The sequence below is a fragment of the Schistocerca serialis genome, chromosome 5 (genome assembly GCF_023864345.2).
Source record: "Schistocerca serialis cubense isolate TAMUIC-IGC-003099 chromosome 5, iqSchSeri2.2, whole genome shotgun sequence".
In the NCBI taxonomy this organism is placed as follows: domain Eukaryota; kingdom Metazoa; phylum Arthropoda; class Insecta; order Orthoptera; family Acrididae; genus Schistocerca; species Schistocerca serialis.
The window spans coordinates 126,735,878-126,758,153 of record NC_064642.1 but is presented as its reverse complement, the minus strand read 5'-3'; the positions used below and the strand labels follow the sequence as shown (position 1 = coordinate 126,758,153).

At 42.6% G+C, this 22,276-nt stretch overlaps 1 non-coding gene across 1 annotated transcript; it reads right to left on the bottom strand.

Annotated features, from left to right (window-relative positions):
* Positions 1-9,237: 9,237 nt before the first annotated feature.
* On the bottom strand, positions 9,238-9,309 carry Trnaa-cgc (transfer RNA alanine (anticodon CGC)). The gene has a single exon. It is a non-coding gene; the product is annotated as a tRNA-Ala (tRNA).
* Between the last annotated feature and the right edge of the window lie 12,967 nt (positions 9,310-22,276).

Here is a 22,276-nt window from a genome sequence, read left to right as displayed (position 1 = left end):
ATGGCGATTCCTGAGTATATACAAAAATATCTGGATGTTGCTCACTGCAGCGTGAAGGACTAGCTGACAAAATGATAATTACTGTATTACATTTAAAAGAGTGTCCGTTCGTTTGTTTGCAATCCATAGACGTTTATAATTTTATTCTGATTTTATAAACTTTTACACGGTGTGCCTTTAAGACAAGAAGAAGATCACTGTCTGCATACGATTTCTTAATCTGACTTGAAACATATACAGAGTGTAAACGGTATAAGCTGCTAAAATTATACAGACGGTACATCTCGGTGTGCTCGACATTAAATTCTAATGAAATAGCGTATTTTTGTATTCCTAAAAGGCAAATATTTCTAAGTTTGATAGTAGAGGCATTTCTGTTTACAGTGTCAAGTGACGGCACACGACCTTGCTCCTGTATTACCAGCATCGACGGGGCAGTCAGAGAAAGGTAACGGACGAACCAGAGCAATGTAAACATTGGACATATACAACGACGAGGTGCATTGGCTAGTTATTACCGAAACAAGCAATCCAAACAGCTGTTGGGTTGTCAAGAACGTGTATTTCGTATTACGTGAAAAATAAATTAAGCAAACCCGAGGTTTCCTCTTTTTAAACATTATCATAACGAAGGTCGTGGTAGTAAAGAAATAAAATGTGTTTCCCTTAGTACAAAATCAACCAACTACTATGTGATTTGTTGTGCATTAATTACAATCAACTGTTTCCCCTTTTTGCAACGAAACCATATTGGAAATCAAATCCAGATTTGAGGAGTATTCCGAAGGTAAGGTCCGATCGGTCGCGAAATGGAAACCACAGTGCAAATCAAAAGTGTTTTATTTGCAGTAACTAGCCAAACCTTCCAGCAACGTCCCTACATAGTCGCCGCACAGTCTGAGGCGTTTGTCGTAGCGGTGTACCAACTTTCCAATACCTTCGTAATAAAAGGCAACCGCCTGCACTTTTCGCCGATTCTGTAGGCTGATATGCAGTTCGTTGCCTGCGCCAAAACGTTTACTGTATGGAGGGCGATCAAACACTTCCCATAGAAAACGCTGCACGGGTGTCCTCATTGCCCCTGCAGAATGCGGCCGAGAACTATCATGAAGAAGAAAACGCATAACAATTATGTTTTGTGGGCTGCATCAAATCAGGCGAAATCTCTCATGGGTACTTATACTTGGCGGGGGACCTGTTTTCTAGGCATTTTTATGTGCTCACTGTGCGCTCAGAACTGAAAAGACAGACGTTACGCGATCAACGGGAATACTAGAACCACTGTCCAACACACCTATTCAAAGCTTTATCGGACTTTCGTTTTGGTTTCCATTTCGCGACCGATCGGATCTCACTTTCGGAATATGTCTCATATTTTCCTTTTCTATAACTGCACTGTAACGGAAACGAAACCCACATTACTTTGTTTCCTGTTACAGCAACACCACAATAAGTGTTCCAAATGTCCACTACCCTATTCGACACATGCAACCAGTTTTGTTGCACTCGTTCACGTATGCACGTTTGCCTTTATGGTAGTGGTAGCATCGAAAATATTCTGCGCAAGTTCGTCCACATTATTTACTAGCTAAGCATAAATAAGTTCCTTCATGTGACCCACAAATGTAAAAATGCAGTGGATTTAAATCAGGACTGCACTCTGGCAATCGACGTGGACCAAAACGTCCTATCCGTTGCGCTGAAAATCGTGTATTCAGAAACCTTCGCACTCTATGACCAATGTGGGGTGGAGCACCATCGTGGAGAAACATGTTATGATGTACGGCTAACGGAATATTTTATAATAAAGTTGGTAGCGATGTCTCTTCTAGAAAGGATCGGTAACTGTTACCACTCAATCGTGCAGGCGAAACGTAAGGCCCAATAACGTAATCATTGATTATATGCGACCACACATTTACGGAAAAGTTGCGCTGAAAAGATATTGCTACTACTTAGAGCGGATTATGTACGTACACTGATAGTGCGCATGTTATGAAAATTAGCTACTCCGTCGCGAATAAAACACGCTTTATCTGTAACCAGTATGCTGCTGCGCACTTTGTAATAAAAAAAAAAAAAAAACAAGCGCTTTGAACGTGGTAAGGCCGCAAACGCTCCTCTTTCAAAGCGCTAAGAACGACACTTGAGATACATCAACTTGGCTGGCGATGCTTCTGGTACTATGAGTATGGTGTCCAGAATTTGTTCGACGGCTTCCAATGTACGTTCTTCGCGTTGTGGGCCTCAGCCTTCGGGTCCTTTTTTTTGCCATCAGTCTTCTGATTGGTTTGATGCGGCCCGCCACGAATTCCTCTCCTGTGATTACCTCTTCATTGCCCTCTACAGTTCCCTGTAGTACGATGGAAGTAATTCCCTCATGTCTTAGCAGACGTCCTATCACGGCGTTCCTTCTCCTTGTCAGTGTTTTCCACATGTTCCTTTCCTCGCCGATTCTGCGCGGAACCTCCTCATTCCTTACCTTATCAGTACACCTAATTTTCAACATTAGTCTGTAGCACCACATCTCGAAACTCTTCTGTTCCGGTTTTCCCACAGTCCACTACCATACAATGCTGTACTCCAGACGTACATTCTCAGAAATTTCTTTCTCAAATTAAGGCCGGTATTTTATATTAGTAGATATCTCTTGGCCAGGAATGCCCCTTTGTACCATTGATAGTATGCTTCTGATGTCCTTCTTACTCCGTCCGACATTGGTTGTTTTACTGCTTAGGCAGCAGAATTCCTTAACTTCATCTACTTCGTAACCATCAATCCTGTTTAGTTTCTCGCTGTTCTCATTTCTACTACTTCTCATTACCTTCATCTTTCTTCCATTTACTCTCAGTCCATACTCTTTACTCATTACACTGTTCATTCCTTTCAGAAGATCATGTAATTCTTCTTCACCTTCACTCAGGAGAGCAATGTCATAAGTGAATCGTATCATTGATATCCTTTCACAGTTGATTTTAATTCCACTCATGAACCTTTCTTTTATTTCCATCATTGCTTCCTCGATGTACAGATTGAACAGTAGGGGCGAAATGCTACATCCTTGTTATACACCCTTTTTAGCACGAGCACTTCGTTCTTGGTCGTTCAAATGGTTCAAATGGCTCTGAGCACTATGGGACTTAACAGCTGTGGTCATCAGTCCCCTAGAACTTAGAACTACTTAAACCCAACTAACCTAAGGACATCACACACATCCATGCCCGAGGAAGGATTCGAACCTGCGACCGTAGCTGTCGCGTGGTTCCGGACTGCGCGCCTAGAATTCTTGGTCGTCCACTCTTATTATTCCCTCTTGGCTGTTGTACATACTGTATATGACCCGTCTTTCCCTATAGCTTTCCCCGACTTTTTTCAGAATTCTGGACATCTTGCACCATTATACATTGTCGAACGCTTTTCCCAGGTCGACAAATCCTATGAGCGTGTCTTGATTTTTCTTTTGTCTTGCTTCCATTATTAACCGCAACGTCTGAATTGCCTCTCTGGTGCCTTTACCTTTTCTTAAGCCAAACTGATAGCTAGCGCATCCTCAAGTTTCTTTTCTATTTTTCTGTATATTATTATTGTAAGCAAATCGAATGCATAAACTGAGAAGCTGATTGTGCGGTAATTCTTGCACTTGTCGACTCTTGCTGTCTTTGGAATTGTGTGGATGATGCCTTTCCGAAAGTCAGATGGTATGTCGCCAGACTCATTCATTCTACACACCAACGTGAACAGTCGTTTTGTTGCCACTTCCCCACGATTTTAGCAATTTTGGTGGAATGTTATCTATCGCTTCCACCTTATTTGATCTTTAGTCCTCCAAAGCACTTTTAAATTCTGAATCTAATACTGAATCCTATGATGATCTAGATATAATCTATATCGGTTACAATTGACATGTCATTTTTTATTTTTAATAAAAAAATTTGCATTGAGGACTTACTCTTTCAAATCCTCTACAATCCCTAGACGTTTGGTGGGGATGCTGCAAAATTTACTGCAGGGAAGTTGATTCACACTTCAACGGATCTCGAGCTTTGTTTACTGTATAGGAATTTGAAGAGGCAGCAGCTATGCGAGAGACGCCGGTGGCTCAGCAGGTGTTGAGTGGTTGTGCGGGTGGCTGCTCCTCGGCCGTGCCGGTAATGCGCTCGGACAGTGGTCGTGACACGCTAACTGGATCAGAGTCGGCAGCCGGCTGGTCGGCCGGACGGAATGCGGAGACTCGCGGCTGTTGTGTAAGCAGCGGGCTACAAGGCCAGCCCGCCAGCTGAGGGGTTTCTGCCTCTGGCTTCGCGCGCATTCCGACGTAAATAGAAGTCCGTCCGGCCAGCTGGACTCGCGAACTGTCGGAGTTTACTAGTGGTGGTCCCGTCCCTTGTCACCGACGGCCTATGACAAGCGCTGGTTTTATCCCGATGATATTTCAGATAGTCGGTAGACGCTTAAGACCGGTAGATCCTTAACACGCGTTCCTAATGATTGGGAAAACGTGTAGTTCGTTCTTGTTTTGAAGAGGGGTCGTAGAGACGCACACACTTACAATGCTTTACCGCTGACGTCAGACTGTTGTAGGCTTCTAGAAAGTGTTTTATGCAAAGGAACTGAAACATCTACATCTACATGGATACTCTGCAAATCACATTTAAGTGCCTGGCAAAGGGTTCATGGAACCACCTTCACAATTCTCTATTATTCCAATCTCGTACAGCGCGCGGAATGAATGAACACCTATATCTTTCCATATGACCTCTGATTTCCCTCATTTTATCGTGGTGACCGTTCCTCCCTATGTAGGTCGGTGCCAAAAAATATTTTCGCATTCGGAGGAGAAATTTGGTGATTGGAATGTCGTGAGAAGATTCCGTCGCAACGAAAACCACCATTCTTTTAATGATGTCCAGCCCAAATCCTGTATCATTTCTGTGACACTCTCTCCCATATTTCACGATAATACAAAACGTGCTGCCTTTCTTTGAACTTTTTCGATGTACTCCGTCAGTCCTATCTGGTAAGGATCCCACACCGTGCAGCATTATTCTAAAAGAGGTCTCAGAAGCGTAGTGTAGGCAGTCTCCATAGTAGATCTGTTACATCTTCTAAGTGTCCTGCCAATAAAACGCAGTCTTTGGTTAGACTTCCCCACTACATTTTCTATATGTTCCTTCCAATTTAAGTTGTTCGTAATTGTAATACCTAGGTATTTACTTGAATTTACGGCTTTTAGATTAGCCTGATTTATCGTGTAATCAAAGTTTAACGAGTTACTTTTAGCACTAATGTGGATAACCTCACACTTTTCGTTATTGAGGGTCAACTGCCACTTTTCGCACCATTAAGATATCTTTTCTAAATCGTTTTGCAGTTTGTTTTGATCTTCTGATGACTTTATTAGTCGATAAACGACAGCGTCATCTGCATTCAACCGAAGACGGCTGCTCAGATTGTCTCCCAAATCGTTTATATAGATAAGGAACAGCGAAGGGCCTATAACACTACCTTGGAGAACGCCAGAAATCACTTCTGTTTTACTCGATGACTTTCCGTCAATTACTACGAACTTTGACCTATCTGACAGGAAACCACAAATCCAGTCACATATTTCATAAGCACGCAATTTCACTACGAGCCGCTTGTGTGGTACAGTGTCAAAAGACTTCCGGAAATCCAAAAGTATGGAGTCAATCTAAAATCCCTTGTCAATAGCACTCAACACTTCATGCGAATAAAGAGCTAGTTATGTTTCACAAGAACGATGTTTTCCAAACCCATATTGACTGTGTGTCAATAGACCGTTTTCTTCGAGGTAATTCATAATGTTCGAACACAATATATGTTCTAAAATCCTGCTGCATATCGACGTTAATGAATGGGCCTGTAATTTAGTGGATTACTCCTACTACCTTTCTTTGGGTACGGAACTTTCGTCGAGCGAACGGTTGTATATGCTTGTTAGGTTTGGAGCTAATTCATCACCATACTCCGAAAGGAGCCTAATTGGGATACAGTCTGGACCAGAAAACTTGCTTCTATTAAGTGATTTAAGTTGCTTCTCTATTCCGAGGATATTTACTTCTAAGTTACTCACGTTGGCAGCATTTCTCGATTCGAATTCTGGAATATTTACTTCGTCTTCTTTTGTGAAGGCATTTCGGAAGCCCGTGTTTAATAACTCTGCTTTGGCAGCACTGTCTTCGATAGTATCTCCATTGCTATCGCGCAGAGAAGGCATTGATTGCCGCTAACATACTTCACATACGACCAGAATCTCTTTGGATTTTCTGCCAGGTTCGAGACAAAGTTTCGTTGTGGATACTGTTATAAGCATCTCGCATTGAATTCCGCGCTAAATTTCGAGCTTCTGCAAAAGATCGTCAATTTTGGGGTTTTTGCGTCTGTTTAAATTTGGCATGTTTGTTTCTGCAACAGTGTTCTAACCTGTTTTGTGTACCAAGGAGGATCAGCTGCGTCGTTTGTTAATTCATTTGGTATAAATCTCTCAACTGCTGCCTATACTATTTCTTTGAATTTAAGACACTCTGGTCTACACTTATATTATTAATTTGGTTATTAATTTGGAATGAGTGTAGATTGTCTCTCAGTAAGGCGTCAAGTGAATTTTTATCTGCTCTTTATGAACAGGTATATTTTCGCTTATTTTTCGAGTATTTGGGGATTACAGTATTCAATCTCGCTACGACAGCCCTGTGTTCACTAATCCCTGAATCGGTTTCCTCTTTAGGAATCAAGATATATTCCTCAAACAACCCAGTTTATTACGTCCGTCATCGAGATCTTCAAGACAACAGACACTCACACTGTGTTTCTTGACTTCCGGAAGACTTTTGATTCAAATCTAATCTATCAGCTAACGAAAAAAACAACGAGCTTATTGAATACCAGAGAACCTTTGTGACTGGATTGAAGAGTTCCTGCCAAATAGTACGTCTTTCTTAAAGGACATTAAATTTTTGGACTGAAAAGTAACTTCGAGGAAACCCCAAGTGACTGTTAAAGGATTATTATTGTTCACAACGTACAGTCGGACACTAAAGTCTAGTACTAATGTATACATAGACACCCATTTTGTAGCATGTTGCGTTCAGCCTGGATGCACAGAGGTAGACGTGCAACTCTGTGCCTGCGTCCACGTTCACAGTAACATAAAGCAAGGTCTTCACTCCGGTATCGTGCACTGCAAGCGTGACAGATGCAACACTGTTTGTTTACTGCGGTACAGAAGTCAACAGACATTTCGAGTCTGTCGTTAGCTGCAAGAGAGACGTTGCAGTGGACACAGTGTAAGTGGTGTGGTGTGGTTTGTTGATATAATAGTGTTTTGTAATATATACTTCGATCGCGTAACATGGATTCAAAAAGAACCGAAATCCAGTGGAGTTGAGGAAACATATTACTGAGCTCAGTAAAAAGGACTTTTCACTGTGGAAAATTGGGGAAATTGTTGCAAGGAGGCATGCAAGTGTCCAAACCGTATTAACAAATTACAGGGATCGAGGAAGTGTAGAAAACAAAGGTCGATGTGGACGACCACCAAAATTTTCTGACAGGGAGCGCCGACACATCATTAGAAAAGTGAATGCGGTTCCCAGAATTACAGCTACGGAGTTGGCATTAGATATCGCAAAAACTAGTGGAAATAATGTTCATCCCATAACAGTACGAAGACTGCTGCACAACCATGGACTTGAAAGTAGAACAGCAAGGAAAAAACCGTTCATAAGCAGGGTAAATGCACAGAAGCGCCTAGAATTTGCAACTCTGCACTGAAATAAAGATTCCATATTTTGGAATACAGTACTTTTCACGGATGAGAGTAAGTTTAATGTCTTCCAGTGTGATGGACAGAATGAGGTGTGGCGAAAAAGTAATGAAAGTTGGAAGAAGAGAAATCTTATCCCATCAGTGGAGTTTGGTGGTGGAAATATTCTTTTGTGGGGTTGCATGTCTGGAGCTGGAGTTGGGAATTCAGTATTTATTGAGGGTATTATGGATAAATGGAAGTATCTCACCATCTTAAAGGAAAATCTGAAGCAATCTGCGAAGAAACTGGGACTAAGAACAGACTGGGTGTTTCAGCAAGACAACGACCCCAAGCATACGGCCATTGTCGTAAAAGAATGGATACTTTACATTGTACCAAAACTGTTGCATTCGCCTCCCCAGTGACCATCATCAACCCAATTGAACAACTTTGGGGAGAACTAAAGCACAGGATAAAGAAATAAAACATCAAAAGCAAAGATGATTTAAAAGCAGCCTTAGTGAAAGAGTGGAATAACTTTCCTCCTGCGTACACAAAAAAATTGGTGGAATCTATGCCTCGACGTTTGGAAACTGGAATTATTATTATTTTGCAGTGTATACGTTGTTTTTTTTTATTTCCTTACATGTCTGTTTATGTCACAGAAAGTGAATACATAATATTTTATTGATTGATTTTGACTTCAAGTGTTATTTTTAGGGTGTACGTAGACTTCAGTGTCCGACTGGATATAAATGGCCTAGCAGATAACGTCGGAAGCTTCATAGTCAAGGGCAGTCACATCAATTAAATGGGTAGGATAATGCTTACACGACAGTAAGGGATGACGTAATAAAGCTAACGGTAGGGAAGACAGATCCCAGAGAGTCTTCAGGAAATATAATCCACCCACGAAGGTGGTAGCTTTAAAACTCTCCTCGAAATGACACTTTAGTACTGCTCATCGGTCTGGGATTGATAGATGTAGAGAAGATACCAAGGAAAGTTGCTCGTTTCTCCTCAGGCTCGTTTAGTAACCGCGACGCATCAAAGGAATACTCGTCCAGCTCTAGTGGAAGACGCTGCAGAAGAGGCGTCGTGCATCGTCCTGTGGTGTACTTTAAAAATTCCGAGAGCATGCGTCACTAGAATGATTAACTAATACGTTGCTTCATCTTAAATGTATCTAAAAAAAACGGGTAGGTAGATAAAATTAAAGAGATTCGAGCTCACATGGAAGCTTACCAACAACCTCTTTTCTCGTACATTATTCAAGACTGGAACAGAAGAGGGGTTAGGTTAGGTTAGGTTAGTGTTTAACGTCCCGTCGACAACGAGATCATTAGAGACGGAGCGCAAGCTCGGGTTAGGGAAGGATTGGGAAGGAAATCGGCCGTGCCCTTTCAAAGGAACCATCCCGACATTTGCCTGAAACGATTTAGGGAAATCACGGAAAACCTAAATCAGGATGGCTGGAGACGGGATTGAACCGTCGTCCTCCCGAATGCGAGTCCAGTGCGCTACCACTGCGCCACCTCGCTAGGTACAGAAAAGGGATTAAGGGACAGTGGTAGACAAATCTTCATCCATGCGTATGGTTTTTTGGTTTTTATTTTTTATGTGTCGTGAGACAGCCCGGGAGGGGGGGGGGGGGGGAATTCCGGGCGGTGTGGATAAGGCATTCACCGTTGGCTCACACTTACTAGGACGACAAAATCATTTGAAGCAGTGTTTATCATTAGCAATTGTCCCATAGGATACCCAACTCCATTCACAGAATAAGGGGACGTATGGGAAGCAATTGAAGAGAAGGAAAAGTTTTATGTAATATTTATAGACTTCACAAAAGCCTTTGACTTTATAAACAGAAAATTAGTGACATGAAAGCTAAAGGAAACTCTAACTGAAAACAACATATCCATCATAGGTGCAATTCTGTGATGAAAAAAATAAGGATCTCAGATAACCCCTCCCCATTAGGAACAATAAACAGTATGGAAGATTGGTGTGTCCAACATGTCTTCGAAATAAATGTGGGAAAAAAAAACAGAAATGATGGTGCTCAGATATAGAGGAATGGTTCAAATGGCTCTGAGCACTATGGGACTTATCTTCTGAGATCATCAGTCCCCTAGAACATAGAACTACTTAAACCTAACTAACCTAAGGACGTGACAAACATCCATCCCCGAGGCAGGATTCGAACCTGCGACCGTAGCGGTCGCGCGGTTCCAGACTGTAGCGCCTAGAACCGCTCGGCCACATCGGCTGAGGTCTTCACATGAGAGAGAAAACTGAAAATCGCACGATGCTTTAAATACCTAGGGATCGTCATACAAAATGTTTCACAAACAAATAACAAAGCAATGCATGCAATATTGGCTACCGTTAGATCCCTCAACCTAGAGACAGCAATGGTACTACTCAGAGTCAAAATCTCGCCAATACTGACTTACGGCCTAGAAATCATCGGACCACATCTCACAGTGAAAAATCTAACGACACTAGAAATCGTAAAGGCGACCTATATAAAGACAGCGATCGGAGCGTACAAAACAACGCTATCCAGACTCGTATACCTGCTGGCGTGGGAATCCTTCCTCATTGGAGACCTACGGACAAACCTGATGTTCGACATCACCAGCGCTTCGAAATGTCTATTAATAACATTGAAGGAAACAGGGAAATATCTCCAGAATTGTACAGCACAGGCGCGATGACTGATCGAACATGGACAAAGGAAAACTGTCAAAATGACAGTCCATGGTTTCCTTTGCAGAAACACACTGTATCATGAACCAAACACCATGTGTGAGTGTAAACTATGGCATAAATATGCAATCGTCACCATATAGATCTCTACATAAAAAAAGACACGTTCGATAACTGACTATGCAATGTAATATTTCTAATTTCCTGCATTATTATGATTGTACTTTGGTGTTGTTTGGCTATTTGGCTGCAATAAACGTATTAATATTAATAAGGGTACCTCAGATGGCAAGAGAACTGCCCAAGAAAGGTAAGGTTCTTGGTTCGAGTTCCGATTCAGCACGCATATTTAATTTGCCAGGAAGTTAGAAAATTATGCACGCTCTATTGCAGGGTGAAAGATACATTTCGTAAACAATCTCCCAAGCTGTGGATAAGCCATTATTCTACTAGTTCATCCATACTAACCGGAGAGGTTCTACAAAGGAGAAAGATACCAGCAGAAAACGAGTCATTAGTCGTGTCTGGACTAGTCAGTTCGTAAGAGCACTGCCGATAAAACGAAAGGTTATGATTTCGTCTCCCAGCCCAACTCACACTTTTGCTCTGCCGGGAAGTTTAAAAAAGGCGTGCAGTCCACAGCACAGTGAAATATTCTCTATGGAAACTATAAGGACAATCAATATCTTTACACCCGGTTCTGCAGACATTACGAAGTCATCCATTAAAGCCATGGCGTAGACGGCCCTGTCTTTCTATATCCACTTTTCGTTGTTACTTTCGTACGCCATATCTTACTTGTCCTTGTAGTTAAAACTTCAAGCCGTAATACAAAAATTAAAATTCATTTTGGCGTCCCAAATGTTTCTTTTTCCTCCTGTCAAGTGATACCATGCAACAGTAAACACTTTCAGCTGTGGAAAAAATGGCTCTGAGCACTATGGGACTCAACTGCTGAGGTCATTAGTCCCCTAGAACTTAGAACTAGTTAAACCTAACTAACCTAAGGACATCACAAACATCCATGCCCGAGGCAGGATTCGAACCTGCGACCGTAGCGGTCTTGCGGTTCCAGGCTGCAGCGCCTTTAACCGGCCAGCTGTGGAAATATTGGCAGTCGGAGAGGTCACAACAAGCATATCGAAGCAGACATTTGTATTTCAAAGCTAAAAACTCGATATTTTCATAAATAAGGGGTAAGGTACGAAGGTAGATTCAAAAGGAAAAAAAGGAAATGATGTCGATAGCCTAGAAGATACAGGTCAAGAAAGCTATGGACTCCAGGAATCTTAGACGGGAATTGGTGACATCAGCAAAATTATTTTACAATTCAGCCATCCTCTCTCAGCCAGCATCTTGGCTGCTGTATTGTACGTGAACTTGGATATATAGCCAATGTAGGCTGTACCGATATAATTAGTTTTAGGCGACGGCGAAAGAATATGCCAACTCTGTCAAAAATACCCGTCCCCTACGAAGCGGACTAAACCCCACTTACTTCAGTGACGCGGGTAGCAGTCACACCATTCTAAAGGCGCACAAAAGACGAAAGAACTCTCGATCCGTCAGGCTTTTCACATAATCGCTTCCTCAAAAGACTTGGAAAAGTTAAATAAGATATTTGTTTCTTAGTACTCCTAACACTGTCGCAATCCAAAGAGAGAATGAAGAAAACGTTTGCTCTGTCTTCAACAGCTTCCGTTTGATGTTCCAATAAATACCGACGAGTAAAAAGCATTATTGTGACAACGTTTCTCGGGAACTTTCTTCATGGCCTAGGGAAACTTTATTGCGTAACTAAAATTGTAGCACACCTGCATTTTCACTATTGTTCAGAACTGTCTCGCTTACGTCGCTCAGAAAAAGAGGTTATTGTTCCGCTGTTACAGTCACTAAAGAGCCCAAAATTTTGGAAATTTGTGGTAATGTTCTATGGGACCAAACTGCTGAGGTCATCGGTCCCTAGGCTTACACACGAATTAACGTAACTTAAACTAACTTACGCTAGGGTCAACACACGCACCCATTCCCGAGGGAGGACTCGAACCTCCGACGGTAGGAGCCGCGTGAACCGTGACAAGACGCCCTGGACCGCGCGGCTACCCCGCACGGCTAAAAGCCGCTAATTTATGAGTTTCTTTCATTCAGTGATGTGACTTAATTCCTGGTAATTTCATTTATCATTACCTAAAAAAGATTACTCCCAAACACGCCAATAAAGATCACATTATTCAACTCCTCTTTACGAGCTGCATAAGTACATTTATATAGGTTAAAATTTTGTAGTTTATTAAAATCATCAGCATCTCGAAATCACTCTTCCAATAATAACAGTTACTGGCTATGGTGCAATACGAACAGGGGCGTCTCATCTACAAAGAAAGTAGATAATTATCTGAAAAAAATTGTTGTCTGGTTTCTAAATGGTTTCTTGAACTGAATGTACTCAACATTGTGTTCTAGATTAAATATATTTTGAGCCATCAGTCTTCTGACGGATTTAATGCGACCCTTCACGAATTCCTTTGCTGCGCTAGCCTCTTCATCTCAGAGTGGCACTTGAATCCTAGATCCTCAATTATTTGTTGAATGTATTCAAATTTCTGTCTTCCCCCACAGTTTTTACCACCTACAGCTGCCTCCTCTAGTACCATGGAAGTTGTTCCTTGATCCCTTAACACATGTTCTATCATGCTGTCTCTTCTTCCTGTCAGTGTTTTCCATAAGTTCCTTTATTCGCCGGTTCTGTGGGGAGCCTCCTCTTTCTTTATCTTGTCAGTTCACCTAGTTTTCTACATTTTTCTGTAGTACCACATCTCCATTGCTTCGATTCTCTTCTGTTACGGTTTTCCCAATGTACATTTTAAATAATATACATTGCTACACTCCAAACGTAGATTCTCACAAATTTCTCCCTGAGATTAAGGTCCACGTGTGATTCTAGTCGATTTGTTTTGGCCAGAAGTGCCCACTTTATCTAGTGTGATTTTTATGTCTTTTTTGCTGTAACTGTCGGCTGTTATTTTGGCTCCTGCAATGGCTGTTCGGGAAGTATGGTCCGGTCGGGCACGAACCGGAAACCACAGTAAAAATCCGATGACGCTTTGCACAAATGTGTTGGGCAGTGTCTCTAGTACGCCCAACGATCGCGTCGCGTCGCTCTTTTCAGTTCTGAATGCACAGTGAGCACCCGAAGATGCCTAGAAAATAGTGTCTCCCGCCATGTATGAGAGCCTAGTGAGAGATTTCGCCTGACGTCACGCAGCCCACATTACTAAACTCTCATGCGTTTCCCTCTTCACGACAATTTTAGGCCGCAGGGGCAATGAAGATGATCCAGCAGTGTGTTAGATGGGAAGTGTTGCATCACCCACAATACAGCGCATAGTTGTCCCCCCCCCCCCCTTTCCCCTTGAGTTTCATCTTTGCTCATCACATCAACACCTGGCTATGAAGTCAACATTGAGACACAGACAACGAACTGTAGACCAGTGTTCAAAATTGCCGGAAAGCACAGGCGGCTGGTTTCTATGATCAGGGCACCGGAAAGTTGATACAGCTCCTCGACAAATGTCCAAGTCGGAGCGGCCTCTACGATAAGAAGTAGTTGTAAGTTGTAGCTAATTGTTCCAAATAAAACAGTTTTGAATGTCCATTTCGTAACCGATCACACCTTACTTTCTGAACAGGCCTCCTACGAAGCAGTATTCTGTAACTCTCTACTTCGTCGTCACCAATTCTGATGTTGAGTTTAGCGCTAATATCATTTGTGCTACTAGTCATTACTGTCGTGTTTCTTTGACTTATCCTCAGTCCATATTCTATAGCCATTAGTCTGTACCTTCCATCCAGCAGGTCTTGTACCTAATCTTCAAATTCACTGGGGATACCCCTTCAATCCAAATTTTAATCCCACGCCTTTACTTTTGTTCGTGTCATAGCTTCTTCGATGTATGGATTGAACAGGGACGAAACAGTATTACTGTCTTACAACTTTTTAGTCCGAGCACTTCGTTAATGGTCTTCCAGTCTTATTGGTCCCTCTTGGTTCTAGTGTGTATTGTACATTACCAGTCTTTCCCTAAATCCTACTTCTACTTTTCTCAGAATTTGGGACGTCTTACACTCTGTCCGCAGCTCGTGGTCGTGCGGTAGCGTTCTCGCTTCCCGCGCCCGGGTTCGATTCCCGGCGGGGTCAGGGATTTTCTCTGCCTCGTGATGACTGGGTGTTGTGTGATGTCCTTAGGTTAGTTAGGTTTAAGTAGTTCTAAGTTCTAGGGGACTGATGACCATAGATGTTAAGTCCCATAGTGCTCAGAGCCATTTGAATCAATCTTACACTTTTTACATTGTGGAGCGATTTTTCTAGGTCGACAAATACTATGAACGTGTCTTGATTATTCTTCAGTCTTGCTTCTATTATCAAGCGCAGCGTCAGAACTGCGTCTGTGCTGCTTTTACCTTTTCTAAGAAGTTTTGTTTAGAGAAGATTTCATATGGTACATAAATAACGAAAGTTTCACGTAATTTTGATGTTTCAGGTTGTGGTATAGAGAATTGTAAAACATCTTCCTCCACTTCATGTTTTGCAAGTACTTTCTGCAAATTCACTTGCGAGAGACTGTGTGTAATATTTTGAAGCTGCATATTCTATTTACGTTTTTCATGCAAGTTTCAAACATTTGATCGGTTATTTGTTTTTGTCCCTGGTGACCTTCCGCGAGGGTTTAGTCTAGTTCCTACGTTTTCAGCACAGAACTCCATTAGTTCATCTACCGTTCCTTCTTCTGTCTCCTGCATATCTTGCTCTCCTCTATTCCGTCTTGATTTTTGTCAATACACTTCTGACTACAGGACATTATTAACTACAGCCGTGTGAGTAACGGAGGAAAGGGTAAACCTGCATTCACAGTACCTTATACTAGAGCGAGCAGCGCCTCCTGTCGTATACGGGAGACTGAAGTCTGTGTGCACCGTGCATTGAAGGCTGGGACGATTTTCAAGTTCAGGACGTGCACGCATTCTCACTTTACGGTATGAAGGTTTTTAGGACAGCAAATTTGTCCACCGAATGGGTAAACAACATAACGACGTCATCTGTTGCACAAAAAATCTTACCAGGAGTAATCCCTTTTGGAGACATCTTTTCAGCGGCACGTCAGTTACACTGTACATTTCCGTAGCATGTGAGTATAAATACAAAAAAAAAAGGTCATCAAATAACTTCGCAAACACTGTTTGGTTTGATTCTATCGGCACAGAATAGGACACGTGACGTCACACAAACCTATTTCTGGCGGAACAACAGAAGAAAAGAGATATTTTCAAGCGTACAGGCCGACCGGTGTGGCGGTTCTAGGCGCTTCAGTCTGGAACCGCGCGACCGCTACGGTCGCTGGTTCGAATCCTGCCTCGGGCATTGATGTGTGTGATGTCCTTAGGTTAGTTAGGTTTAAGTAGTTCTAAGTTCTAGGGGACTGATGACCACAGATGTTAAGTCCCATAGTCGTCAGAGCCATTTTTTTCAAGCGTACGCCTCCGCGGCGGTTGTCACAATAAAATTCTTCTTGATATGTGACAGTTTGTCAATATTTAAAATAATGCGACGTTTCGGCAACGGTTGCAACAATGGTCGAAACGCTGAAGAATTTTAAACATTGACTGTGCTGTCACTTATCAAGAAGAATTGTATGTACAATGAGATATTTATTTATTACTACTTTGTGAAATGAAGTCCGTGGTGACAGCCTGATCTGTAGCATAGACTGAGATGTAACTGGCTGATAGAAGAAAACCACGCTGGGTCATGTCGACAAAGCCAGAGTGTTGAATTTGGTGGTTTATGCATTCATACTCTCGTACTCGAAAATATGTAATTTAATAGATACACCGCATTAGAAACCTCTTAAGTCGTTTTTGCTGCGAATTTATTTAGAGAAGGATTGCGCAATGTGTCGTCATCAGATAATACTTTTACCGGGTGGTGTCATTTCTAGGGCATAAATTTTGTACGTGGGAAATTAATGGTAATTTTAAGGCTATACAGGATGTTACAAAAAGGTACGGCCAAACTTTCATAAAACATTCCTCACACACAAAGAAAGAAAATATGTTATGTGGACATGTGTCCGGAAACGCTTACTTTACATGTTAGAGCTCATTTTAGTACTTCTCTTCAAATCACATTAATCATGGAATGGAAACACACAGCAACAGAACATACCAGCGTGACTTCAAACACTTTGTTACAGGAAATGTTCAAAATGTCCTCCGATAGCGAGGATACATGCATCCACCCTCCGTCGCATGGAATCCCTGATGCAGCCCTGGAGAATGGCGTATTGTATCACAGCCGTCCACAATACGAGCACGAAGAGTCTCTACATTTGTTACCGGGGTTGCGTAGACAAGAGCTTTCAAATGCCACCATAAATGAAAGTCAAGAGGGTTGGGTCAGGAGAGCGTGGAGGCCTTGGAATTGGTCCGCCTCTACCAATCCATCGGTCACCGAATCTGTTGTTGAGAAGCGTACGAACACTTCGACTGAAATGTGCAGGAGCTCCATCGTGCATGAACCACATGTTGTGTCGTACTTGTAAAGGCAAAAAAATGGTTCAAATGACTCTGAGCACTATGGGACTTAACATCTATGGTCATCAGTCCCCTACAACTTAGAACTACTTAAACCTAACTAATCTAAGGACAGCACACAACACCCAGTCATCACGAGGCAGAGAAAATCGCTGACCCCGTGTAAAGGCACATGTTCTAGCAGCACAGGTAGAGTATCCCGTATGAAATCATGATAACGTGCTCCATTGAGCGTAGGTGGAAGAACATGGGGCCCAATCAAGACATCACCAACAATGCCTGCCCAAACGTTCACAGAAAATCTGTGTTGGTGACGTGATTGCACAATTGCGTGCGGATTCTCGCCAGCCCACACATGTTGATTGTGAAAATTTACAATTTGATCACGTTGGAATGAAGCCTTATCCGTAAAGAGAACATTTGCACTGAAATGAGGACTGACACAATGTTGGATGAACCATTCGCAGAAGTGTCCCCGTGGAGTCCAATCAGCTGCTGATAGTGCCTGCACACGCTGTACATGGTACGGAAACAACTGGTTCTCCCGTAGCACTCTCCATAAAGTGACGTGGTTAACGTTACCTTGTACAGCAGCAACTTCTCTGACGCTGACATTAGGGTTATCGTCAAATGCACGAAGAATTGCCTCGTCCATTGCAGGTGTCCTCGTCGTTCTACGTCTTCCCCAGTCGCTGGAATGTTCCGTGCTCCCTAAGACGCCGATCAATTGCTTCGAACGTCTTCCTGTCGGGACACCTTCGTTCTGGAAATCTGTCTCGATACAAACGGACCGCGCCACGGCTATTGCCCCGTGCTAATCCATACATCAGATGGGCATCTGCCAACTCCGCATTTGTAAACATTGCACTGACTGCAAAATCACGTTCGTGATGAACACTAACCTGTTGATGCTACGTACTGATGTGCTTGATGCTAGTACTGTAGAGCAATGAGTCGCATGTCAACACAAGCACCGAAGTCAACATTACCTTCCTTCAATTGGGCCAACTGGCGGTGAATCGAGGAAGTACAGTACATACTGACGAAACTAAAATGAGCTCTAACATGGAAATTAAGCGTTTCCGGACACATGTCCACATAACGTCTTTTCTTTATTTGTGTGTGAGGAATGTTTCCTGAAAGTTTGGCCGTACCTTTTTGTAACACCCTGTATACGACCGCAGCCTTGAGAAAGGCGGGAACGGAAAAAAATTACAAATTTCACTTCATTTCACGTTATTTGTTATGATTTTGTTTGTGCGAAATTCCCATGTCTCTGCCCAATGTACATGGCTAAAGTGATGAACGTCGTCTCTTGTGTTAGCAGTGATTTGTAGAGTTTTATTTTTGACTGATTTTTCTGCTTTGTGTCTCAATATACCATTTACAATGTCACATTTATTATTTCTGTAGTTTTTTCCTTACGGATTTAGCGTTCATAATTGATAGTTTAAAAAAGGCAGGTGTGACAGCGGTTTCCCAAGACAGTTCCTATGACTTGTGCTGTCTTGGAGGAAGACATAAATATTTCGCTACTGCTTCGAATGTTTTCTGTTTAGAAGTAAAATCGCTTCAGAATATTCTTCTACATAACACATTAATTAAAATAAGTATGTGAAATGGATTATTATCTACAATTTTCGTCAGCAATACTATCAGTCACGCGATGATAGAAAGCAGCTGAACTTAATTTATTCCACGAAACTTTCAACGTACTATACGTTATGATATTACTGCCGCTTACGACGACCGTGAAATAAAAGGTGGATGACGTAGTTTTAACGTGAGAGATACAACTCCGGTTTTTCCCCCACTGTGTCTCCAAAGTACTAACGACGGTAATGTTTTGTGTATGTGGTCGTTAACAGCAGTGAAATATTTGAGGAATTTTATTTTATTTACAACAGATGTACTCGATCCCAGAATGAGATTTTCACTCTGTAGCGAAATGTGCGCTGATATGAAACTTCCTGGCAGATTAAAACTGTGTGCCGGACCGAGACTCGAACTCGGGACCTTTGGCTCTCGTGGGAAAGTGTTCTACCAACTGAGCTACCCAAGCACGACTCACGCCCCGTCCTCGTAGCTTTACTTCTGCCAGTACCTCGTCTCCTACCTTCCAAACTTTACAGAAGCTCTCCTGCGAAGGTTGAGCACACAGTTTTAATCTGCCAGGAAGTTTCATATCAGCGAACACTCCGCTGCAGAGTGAAAATCTCATTCTGGCTATTGTACAGCATATTCACGACGTTATCAAAACGATGGACCCACGAAAATATGAAATTACGTAATAATCCTTCCTATTCTTCTTGAAGTGCTACACAACCATTCCTTGTACATACCGAGCGAGGTGGCGCAGTGGTTAGCACACTGGACTCGCATTCGGGAGGTCGACGGTTCAATCCCGCCTCCGACCATTCTGATTTAGGTTTTCCGTGATTTCCCCAAATCGCCCCAGGCAAATGCCGGGATGTTTCCTTTGAAAGAGAACGGCCGATTTCCTTCCCTATCCTTCCCTAATCCTATGAGATCGCTGTTTGGTCACTTCCTCTCTTCCCCCAAACAACCGAACCCTTGTACATACATTGAAGTACTTAATGTGCCAGCTATTGTCTCTTTTATGAATACAAGCCTGAGGGCGATAATCTGTTGGTAGATGCTGCAGGGCGTACAACTAATCCGACGTCACTACTCGCATTTGCGCGAAACTTGTTCCGTAAACAGACGTAAAACTGGACAGGCCTGAAGTGGCGCCAGTCGTATGCAAAGGAAGGACGGTGTGACGGGCGGAATGCGAAGTTACACACAGCAGCTCGGCAGCGGGGCAGCCTTGTTGCGTCACGACAGCTGTTTCTCGGCTAATGGTCCGGAACGGGTGCAATCAACGCCAGATATCTCGCGAGTCACGGCATAAACTTATATCTGCCATTAGTGGTACTAAGCTGAGTGGAAAGGTTACAGAGGGAAGCCCGCCTTTTTGCGGTCTGTCTTTGCCAGCGCTCGTACACAAACTCCCGCGACCTTACCTGGCGGAGCACACCACTGTCCGTACATGCCCAAGACAACGTATTTATTAACTTCTGGCACCAACATCAGTACCTATCAAACACGCGAAATTGCTTAATTTTTTCATTACCACTACGTCAGCGTATGAAAAAGAACAGTTATTTCAAGCAGTTATGACTGTTGCACTTTCCAACAAAGAAAGTTTCATAAACAAATATTACACAGTAACCTGTCACTGATGCGTTTGTTTTTGTCACAGAATTCGTTTCGGAGAGAAATCGTCATATAAGGTGGTTCAATATGATAATTTGATTTCTGTAACTTCTGCCGTCTCGATTTTACATAACTTCATGCGTGTTGCATGGAGGTATTTTGGGTTAACATATATTACATATTAGTGACCTGTCGGACGATATTAAAATTAATCTTACACTTAATAAAACAACACATTGTCCGTTATCGGCTGTACTGTGCTTTAGCTAGTTTCGGCCGTGAGCCATTACAAGCACATATGCTAGGTCATGTATTACATATTGTGCTCATCACATTCTTATGTGTCACACACATAAGACCACAAGTCTTACGCCATCGTGACAGCACTTAGCATATGTTATGCTGCTGCTGCTGTGGTCTTCAGTCGTGAGACTGGTTTGATGCAGCTGTCCATGCTACTCTATCCTGTGCAAGCTGCTTCATCTCCCAGTACCTACTGCAACCTACATCCTTCTGAATCTGCTTAGTGTATTCATCTCTTGGTCTCCCTCTACGATTTTTACCCTCCACACTGCCCTCCAATACTAAATTCGTGATCCTTTGATGCCTCAGAATATGTCCTACCAACCGAACCCTTCTTCTGGTCAAGTTGTGCCACAAACTTCGCTTCTCCCCAATCCTATTCAATTCTTCCTCATTAGTTATGTGATCTACCCATCTAACCTTCAGCATTCTTCTGTAGCACCACATTTCTAAAGCTTCTATTCTCTTCTTGTCCAAACTATTTATCGTCCATGTTTCACTTCCATACATGGCTACACTCCATACAAATACTTTCTGAAATGACTTCCTGACACTTAAATCTATACTCGATGTTAACAAATTTCTCTTCTTCACAAACGCTTTCCTTGCCATTGCCAGTCTCCATTTCATATCCTCTCTACTTCGACCATCATCAGTTATTTTGCTCCCAAAATAGCAAAACTCCTTTACTACTTTATGTTATGATTGAGTACGAATTCTGGTTTTATGTACATGACAAATGAACGTGAAGACCAAGGCATGTAATACGTATTCTAGCTGCAGCACTTACAATATCTTACGATAGAGTACAAGCACTCCGTGTTCAGGCCACAAGTGGCCCATCGGGACCATCCGACCGCCGTGTCATCCTCAGCTGAGGATGCGGATAGGAGGGGCGTGTGGTCAGCACACTGCTCTCTCAGTCGTTACGATAGTTTTCTGTGACCGGAGCCGCTACTATTCTGTCGAGAAGCTCCTCAATTGGCATCACGAGGCTGACTGCATACCGAAAAACGGCAACAGCGCGTGGCGGCCCGGATGGTCACCCATCCAAGTACCGGCCACATCCGAGAGCGTTTAACTTCGGTGATCTACATCAACGTACACATGGTTACACCGCAATTCACTCTTAAGTGCCTGGCAGAGGGTTCATCGAACCATTTACATACTACTCTACCATTCTACTCACGAATGGCGCATGGTAAAAAGGAACACTTAAATCTTTCCGTTCGAGCTCTGATTTCTCATATTTAATTATGATGATCATTTCTAGCTACGTAGGTGGGTGTCAACAAAATATTTTCGCAATCAGAAGAGAATGTTGGTGATTGAAATTTCGTAAATAGATCTCACCGCAAAGAAAACAGTCTTTGTTTCAGTTACTGCCACCGCAACTCGCGTATCATATCAGTGACACTCTCACCCCTATTGTGCGATAACACGAAACGAGCTGCCCTTCTTTGCACTTTTTCGATGTCCTCCGTCAATCCTACCTGGTAAGGATCTCACACCGCGCAGCAATATTCCAGCAGAAGACGGACAATTGTAATGTAGGCTGTCTCTTTAGTGGATTTGTCGCATCTTCTAAGTGTTCTGCCAACAAAGCGCAGTCTTTGCTTTGCCTTCCCCACAATGTTATCTATGTGGTATTTCCAATTTAAGTTCCTCGTAATTGTAATTCCT